This window comes from Eretmochelys imbricata, chromosome 5, assembly GCF_965152235.1.
Source record: "Eretmochelys imbricata isolate rEreImb1 chromosome 5, rEreImb1.hap1, whole genome shotgun sequence".
Lineage (NCBI taxonomy): Eukaryota > Metazoa > Chordata > Testudines > Cheloniidae > Eretmochelys > Eretmochelys imbricata.
The window spans coordinates 111,695,964-111,703,553 of NC_135576.1; the positions used below are offsets into that span (position 1 = coordinate 111,695,964).

A 7,590-nucleotide genomic window follows, 5' to 3' on the forward strand; every position below is an offset into this window, starting at 1 on the left:
GAGATCAGCCATAACGGGACTAGGAAATGCAGTCTGTTGCAGCTGCCAAAAACCAGATGGTGGATCCAGAAATAGTAGAGCAGCAGCCTGTGAGCCTGGAATGGGTGGAGAGGATGCCTGACAGCTGGGACTGGAGAGATTCAGAGCTGTGTGGTGCAGTCTGATGAGTGAGAGTTTCAGAAAGATTTAAGAAAGACAGGCCGTGGCTAAGTGTTGGTGTCAGCAGGGAAACAGATACAAAATGAAGGTAAAAACAGGATTATGTTGATTTAAGACCAGTATATGTGTTCCCTCTAATTTTTTACATCCATGTGCGGAATGAATTTTATGTGCACCAATGTGGAGGTGATGTGTGGCAAGAGTGGGGCTGAGGGGTTTGGTGTGTGGGAGGGGGCTCAGTGCTGGGGCAGAGGGTTGGGATGCAGGGGGGTGAGGGCTCTGGCTGGGAATGTGGGCTCTGGAGTGGGGCTGGGGATGAGGGGTTTGGTGTGCGGGAGGGGGTTCAGGGCTGGGGCAGAGGGTTGGGGTATGGGGGTTGAGTGCTCCAGCTGGGGGTGAGGGGTTCAGGGTGCAGGAGGGGGCTAAGGGCTGGAGCAGAACGTTGGAGTGCGGGGGGGGAGGGTGAGGGCTCTGGGGTGAGGCTGGGGAGGAAGGGTTTGAGGTGTAGGCTCTCTCTCCATAGAAGCCAGGGGAGAGGCTTCTCTCTCCCAGCTGCGGCAGCTCCGAGGCTGGGGCCGAGGGAGAGGCACCTCTCCCTGCCTGGGCAGCCCTTGATAGCCTGCTGCGCAGCTTAAAGAGAACTTAGCATATGATGTACTTACAGTGGGCACTTCGCTTATGGTACACTACTTGTAACAATATTTACTGTTAACATTTTCATTGCTCATTTGTTTGTTTACACATTGATTTTTCCTGTGTCCTGAAAGATTCCTCTTAAGGATACTTCATATGAGTTAGTTTCAGTGCTAATGGAACAATAGGAATACAGCAGTTCAATCTGTAAGTGAAATGTCCTAGTGCTAGATATCCAACAGTCACAGTGACCTAAAAGCACACAACTACCCCTATTCAGGAGGGACAGTTCCAGTTATTTAGCAATATTTGTTTTGTTCTCTACCTTCAAATATCTGAGTGTTTGATATTTCAATACAGGTGTGCCCCAACTGATTTTCCCTCCAATATTCATATTTACAGCTTTCACATGTTAGCAGATATGCAAAAGATAGGCTTTCTTCTCTGAGATCACCCAACATATTGGAAAAGGGCAGAAGTAATGATCCGGTTATTTTCTTTCCAAGTGTTTTGTGAACAAATATTTTGAATACAAAATAGTGGCATGAGCCAAATAAAGGTAGGAAGGAAGGAAGATGTAAATTGTCTCCTTTTCTGGAATCAGCTATGGAAACAGAAAAAGAAATGCTTAAAGTTTCCATTGCCCTCTTTGGTTCCTCGTCCTCCAGCCTTGCAATAAGCATGGTTCACCCAGAGCAAAGAATCTGGCCCCTAGTGTAGAACATTGCTAATTCACACTAATGATGGAGACACCTATGATAAACTCATAAATTTTGCAAAATATCCAGTAAATACAGTAAAAAAAGGCATCCAAGGTGCCTCATGACAATGTGTTTTGTTCATTTATTTTGACAAGTGTTCTAATTTATATTATTTCTTAACGTGCTAGCAAATATATTGTAGAATATTTCATAAAAATAATGGGACATGGAATCTTTCACTCTAGAGCACTGATTTCAGTCTAGCCCAGGACACTAGTAACCAAAACTTATAAGCATCTGATGAATTTTCAATGGTCCATGGGGAAAGATTTTTATGGGTTCTGTTCAGCTCCTAGCGTACAACTGTACACATCACAAAACCACTACCATAAACAGCACTAATTGCTTGCACGCTCAACAGAGACACCAAAGACTGAATGAGCCATGGAGCATGGACTGCCCTCTGGCCCTTTGGGTATGTCTACACTGCAATGTAAGCCCAGGGGTCTGTGGGACTTGAGCCCTCAGGCTCAGTGTTTGTAAACTGAGGCTTGAGCATCCACGCTGAATATTAACCCTGGATTTAGAATTTCTGGACTTAAGTTTTACACCCATACTCACGCGTCAGCACGACACTATGCAGACCCAAGTCAAACAAGCCTATCCCATGCTTCCTAGCACCCTCCCCACCTGTAGCTGCCCTAGCCCTTTGTTTGTGGTACACTTTAGTAAAGTTGACTGTCCATCCCCTGGCTCTTTACAAGATGTCATTGCAGCCTACCAACACATCCTGCTGAGCCATCTTTTGAGTCTGCACACTCCTGGTAACTGGAGCCAGCAACATGAAGGAGTCACTATTTGAAGACTTGTCTTGCTTGGGCTTACACTCCTGTTTCAGGAAACTGGCAGAGTATCCATGAGATGCTGGTGGACATTTTAGCGGTATTTTCTGACCTACCTCAGGCACCTGTCGGAGGAGGATGATACAGATATAGAAGACTTGAACTGGCTGATGCTGTTCACAACTCTCAGTATAACCGCTGATGCCCCTTCCATAGACCAGCACTTTTGGAGCAGGACCACAAGCACAGACTGGTGGATCACTTCATCACTCTGGGATGACCAGCAGTGGCTCCAGAATTTTCACATAAAGAAAGCTACATTTGTGGAGTTTTGTGAGCAGCTTGCCCCAACCCTCCAGCATAACGACACAGACAGGGGCAGCCATGTCAGTCTAGAAGTAGGTTGCTATAACCATCTGGAAGCTGGCTACCCGAGACTGCTACATGTCTGTTGCTAACTAGTTTGGTGTTGAAAAGTCAAGCATGGGTACAGTGGTGGTGGAAGTTTCTGAGGCAGTCAGGCATGTGACTTACCCCAAGTTGGTGGATATAAACAATATCGCTGAAGTAAATGCTGCTTTTGAGAGAATGAGGTATCCAGATTGTGCCGGGGCCATCAATGGGACTCGTGCCAATAGTTTGCCTTCCTCAAGGAGCACATAAATCGCAGAGGGTACTACATCGTAATGCAGGCCCTTGTGAACTACAGAGTCTGATATATGGATGCCAACATGGCCTGCACTGAAAAAGTTCATGATGCCAGGGTTTTCCGCTGATTGGGAGTCTAACTTCATGGACACTGTTCTGACCACATGATATTGTCAAACGGAGTAACTGTCCCCACTGTTGTTCTAGAGGAAACCACCTTGCTTAGGCTTATGAAACTGTATCCTCCTCACAGAGGCCCTGTAAAAGAAGGTTTAATTACACCCTTAGTAGGTGTAGAATGAGTGAATTTCCACTGAATTGAAATTTCACTGGTGCTGTTTACAGAACTGTTTGTACACCAGTGTAATCAGTGCAGTCTGCATTATTGTGGCTTCCTGTGTGCTTCACAATCTTTGTGAATCCTAAGGATGAGCCATTTGGCACTGAATGGATGTATGACAGTAATGGATTGCTGAACCGGTACACTCAGCCAGAAGGTACACTTATCACAGCTGGAGCAGGATACACATGGGCAACAGAAATCATGGATACTTTGAGCACTTGTGTTATGGACTTGCCTGGACCAGTAGAGGATGGTACGTTTTATGGGTGTATTTGTACAGTAATTTTTATAATAAATGAAGTAATGCTACAAATGTAGTGTGTGTGATTGTCACAAATGGTTAATTGTGGATGAGATAACTGCTTATCCAGTGGGGTGGAGACAGTGATTTGTGTGACTTGAAATGTGGATTTTCATTATGGACTGATCTGAATTGATGTATGAAGAACTTGTATTTGGATAAAACTTCCTAGTTGTGCCTTATCATGTCTTCATTCTTTGAAATACATACTATATGATGTGATGGAATGATGGCAATAAACTTTTATAATAAAATAAAAGCCTTTATTTGTGAACATGTCTATTACAAAAAAACCTACCAAACAATATTAAAGCATTGTCAGCCAGGCCAGCTGCCATTAGAACACCAAAACACCAGTAATAAACCAACACCAAAATCCATAATAAAATAAAGTGCATAACACAAACTTTCAACAGTGAAGCCAGTGCAAACAAATAAATTCCCTACTTTTGCATGTCCCTGGGCCTCCCTTTCTAGCACATTTAGTGTAAACTTGGTGACGATGCCTGGGGGTGGAGGACTGCTGGGGGTGTATTTGACCTGTCCAGCTACTAGTGTTCAGTCTTGGTTGCATGGGCCACCCAACTTTTGTATTGTCCAATGTGTTCCTAGTCTGCATGACATGGTACCATGGAGAGGGCTCAGGATGTGGTACAGGTGGAGCAGAAGCCTGAACTCTTGTGGCCATTAGCCCTTAGAGCCTCTCAAACAGGTCTTTCCGCCATGCTCTGTCTTCCTCCCTCAAGCAATGTTCCTGCTCCCGAAACTGTGCTGCAACTCTCAACTGACCTGCTTCAATTCTCTCCTTGCACTCTGTAGCCTGTCTGTGCCTTTCAACTTGCCATGAATTCTTTTCCCTTTGGTACCGTACCTGCTTGTTGGCCCTGTCCAGGATGTCCACCTTAAGTTCATCGCAGAAATGCTTTCTCTTTGACTGTTAGAAATCTCAGGCTTCTGTTGGAATGTGGTTAAGCTGCAGAGGTGGAAGGGCCTGCACAGGTGGAAGGAAGTGAAAGCCACCATCAAACAGCACATTATTGTAGCAGTACTTCAAAAAAGGTTCACTGTATCCTCAGAGAAAAGTGCCTGTGGAATCTCAAGGCCAAAAATTGATGCTTTGTAAAACTCAGCTTCATTATATCCTTAGAGAAGCGATTTGATTCCCAGAAACTCCATGGACATAACTGAGTTAAGCAGAGTGCAAAGAATGTACACACAACGGTAAGGTGAAATTTTAAAAGTGTAGCATTTGTAAAGTGCAGACCATGATACCCTGGGGGCGGGGGTGTGTGTGTCATGGTTTACTAGCTAAAGTTTCTCAGTCCTTTCAGGCATTCCATATTCTGGAGGACATAAGAATCCTGGAGTTCTCTGAATGGCAAAGGGCCATTCTATTCCATGCTACCAGTGGCAAGCCAGCCATGTATTCCACAGAGGTTTTCAAGCTTACGGTGAGCGAGCAACATGTTAACAAGTGGAGTGGGCTGGTGCCCTATAGAGGAGGGTCTGGAAAATATGCCTTTCCCCAAAATGTGACTACCTATCTGGAGTTCCTCCTACAGGTAAAGTTTGTAGCTATCAGCACCCAAGATTCATGGGGGAATGAACAGGATGCTGTGTTAGCATCCACATGGATTACTGCATCCCTACGGTTTATGATACAGTCTATTGTGACTACATCTGCTCATGGACTACATGTCAACACACACAATAATACGGACTCTCAAAGAACTGCACAGCCACCTCCTCTCCCTCAAAACTTTTCTGGACTACATCCAACCTTCCAGCCGTATTAGACATGGATTTAATCACCCATGAACTACACTTCTGCCTCCTTCCCGTACAGATTACAGGTAGCCTGTTACGTTGTGGCGTGGCCAATTTGTACTGCACAGCATACAAAAAGGAAAGGCAATATAAGGTTCTTACTTTTAACACTCCAGCATATCTTTGTAAGAACATACAAGTATCTAGTAAAAATTTAATGTTAACCGCTTAACTGTTGTTTGCACTTCTCAGTCTCCATTTTAATGCCATGTGAATAGAGGGAGCAGATGCCAAAATGCTAAGGCGTGCATTCCGCCATTAGTGGATACACACTCCTACCCATGGTTTGTAATAAAAATTGTGTTGGCTCATAAATCACAAATCTCTCCCATTTGTGTATTAATAACAACAAACATGGAGTCAAAATATTTACCAGGCACTGGAATTATTTTTGCCTCTTCTGCTTCTACTTCCACAGCGGGCTGCTCCTCCAGGGGATCATCGAACAGCTCCTCTGAGTGTGGACATGCTGCAGCTGCTCTGGCAGCAAAGTCTCCTTGGGGACTGGTGTGAGCACCAGAGTCACTTCACTAGACTGATCTGGCAGCTGCTGGCTCCCTTCTGGTGGTGTACAAGATTCAGAGGTCAGAAGGTTGCCATTGCTGACCAGGTTATTGTGAACCGCTGTGGAGCTCAGTGCTCAATGCATCTGAACAAACTTCTCCTAAAAGAGACAGGATGATAGGGAGTTCCCAGAGGTGCAGTCCTCATCCCTGGCTTTCTTGGTAGTTGCTCTTGAACCACTTAATCCACTCCCTGCACTGATCTGTCTGGTATTTCTTAGTACGCATGGTCATTTCTGGTATTCTTATTGAAACCGAATGTCTTCTTCTCCTCACACCACAGATTTACCAGAATTTGACCATGGTCCTGTGACCAGGTAGCAGTGTGCTTGGCAACAGACTTCTTGCTGGTGGCCATAGCTAACTCAGGAGACAGTTCCCGCTGTTAGCAACTCAGCAGTCAGAATAAAATGGAAACGTTAAATGCCAAGCAGCTGTACATGCACCAGGGGGATGCTTCTGTTTCCTGGGAGTCAATTGGCTAATCTTGGGATAGAAAGGATAAGAAGGCTGGCCTGTGGCATTGTGGGATAGTGTTTGCAGCCTCTCAGGATGTGAGACTGGGGGATCTGGTCCCAAGCTCTGTTCATGGTGCAAAATGATGCATTGTGGACCCAAGCCCCAGTGTGACTAGGGTGACCAGACAGCAAATGTGAAAAATCAGGACGGGGTGGGGGGTAATAGGAGCCCATATAAGAAAAAGACCCAAAAATCGGGACTGTGCCTATAAAATTTGGACATCTGGTCACCCTAAGTGTGACTCAGGCTCAGAAGCACCCACCTTGCAGGGTCCTAGGGTCTGGGTTCAGAAGGCTTACTGGTCTGAATCAGATAGATTTTTGTATAGACTGCAGGGGAGAGAGGTTGCGCTTGAGCCTGAATCTGAGCCCAGGTTTACATTGGAATGTAGACATACCCTTAGAGGTTATCCCTTTGAAACAGGCTAAGGGACACGGGTTGGGCAGTGTGGGGAAGCTGTCTCTGCTCCTTTCTCTTTTTCTGTGTGTAAACAGAGAGCTTTAGTCTGCAAAACTGCCAGACTATGGATTTTCACGAGAACGGGGGGGAGAGAGGGGGAGCTCAATCCAGAAGCTGTTCTAGGAAAGATTACTGCAGTTCATTAATTTAAGTGTTTCAAAATCAGTCTGTTTTACTTGTGCTGGTGCTCAGATGCAGCGGATGTTGCGTTGAAAAAATGTCTGCATTATCCTTTATTTCCCTGTTTGTTCACTTTGTGTCTTAAATGTTTCCGCCCACATCTGTGTGGGTTTCGGAGTGGGGACAGCCTGGAATCCCAGAGACAGAAATTAAGATTTATTAAGTCCCACCTGGTGGCTCCGCTGGGGACCGGTGCAGAATTATTCCGTACACCCTCGTCTCTTCTGTGCTCCTCCAGCCCGGTCCTGAACGACAGAAGTCAATCAACAGGAGCTTGCGCGGACTTCAATTGGAGGAGGATCCGACTCCCTGTGTCGTGCGTGGTAAATACAGGGCAGCAGCTTGGCTGAGGCCGAAGGCGCAGGCGCTCTGGGGCTGAGGGCGGGCAGGCTGATCAGCAGGGAAGCGTGCATTA

At 45.8% G+C, this 7,590-nt stretch overlaps 1 long non-coding RNA gene across 1 annotated transcript; it reads right to left on the reverse strand.

Annotated features, from left to right (window-relative positions):
- Positions 1-3,818: 3,818 nt before the first annotated feature.
- LOC144265255 (uncharacterized) lies at positions 3,819-7,448 on the reverse strand. Its single transcript, XR_013346214.1, has 3 exons — positions 7,346-7,448; positions 5,828-6,118; positions 3,819-4,618 (listed from the first exon to the last, which is right to left on the reverse strand). It is a non-coding gene; the product is annotated as an uncharacterized LOC144265255 (long non-coding RNA).
- Between the last annotated feature and the right edge of the window lie 142 nt (positions 7,449-7,590).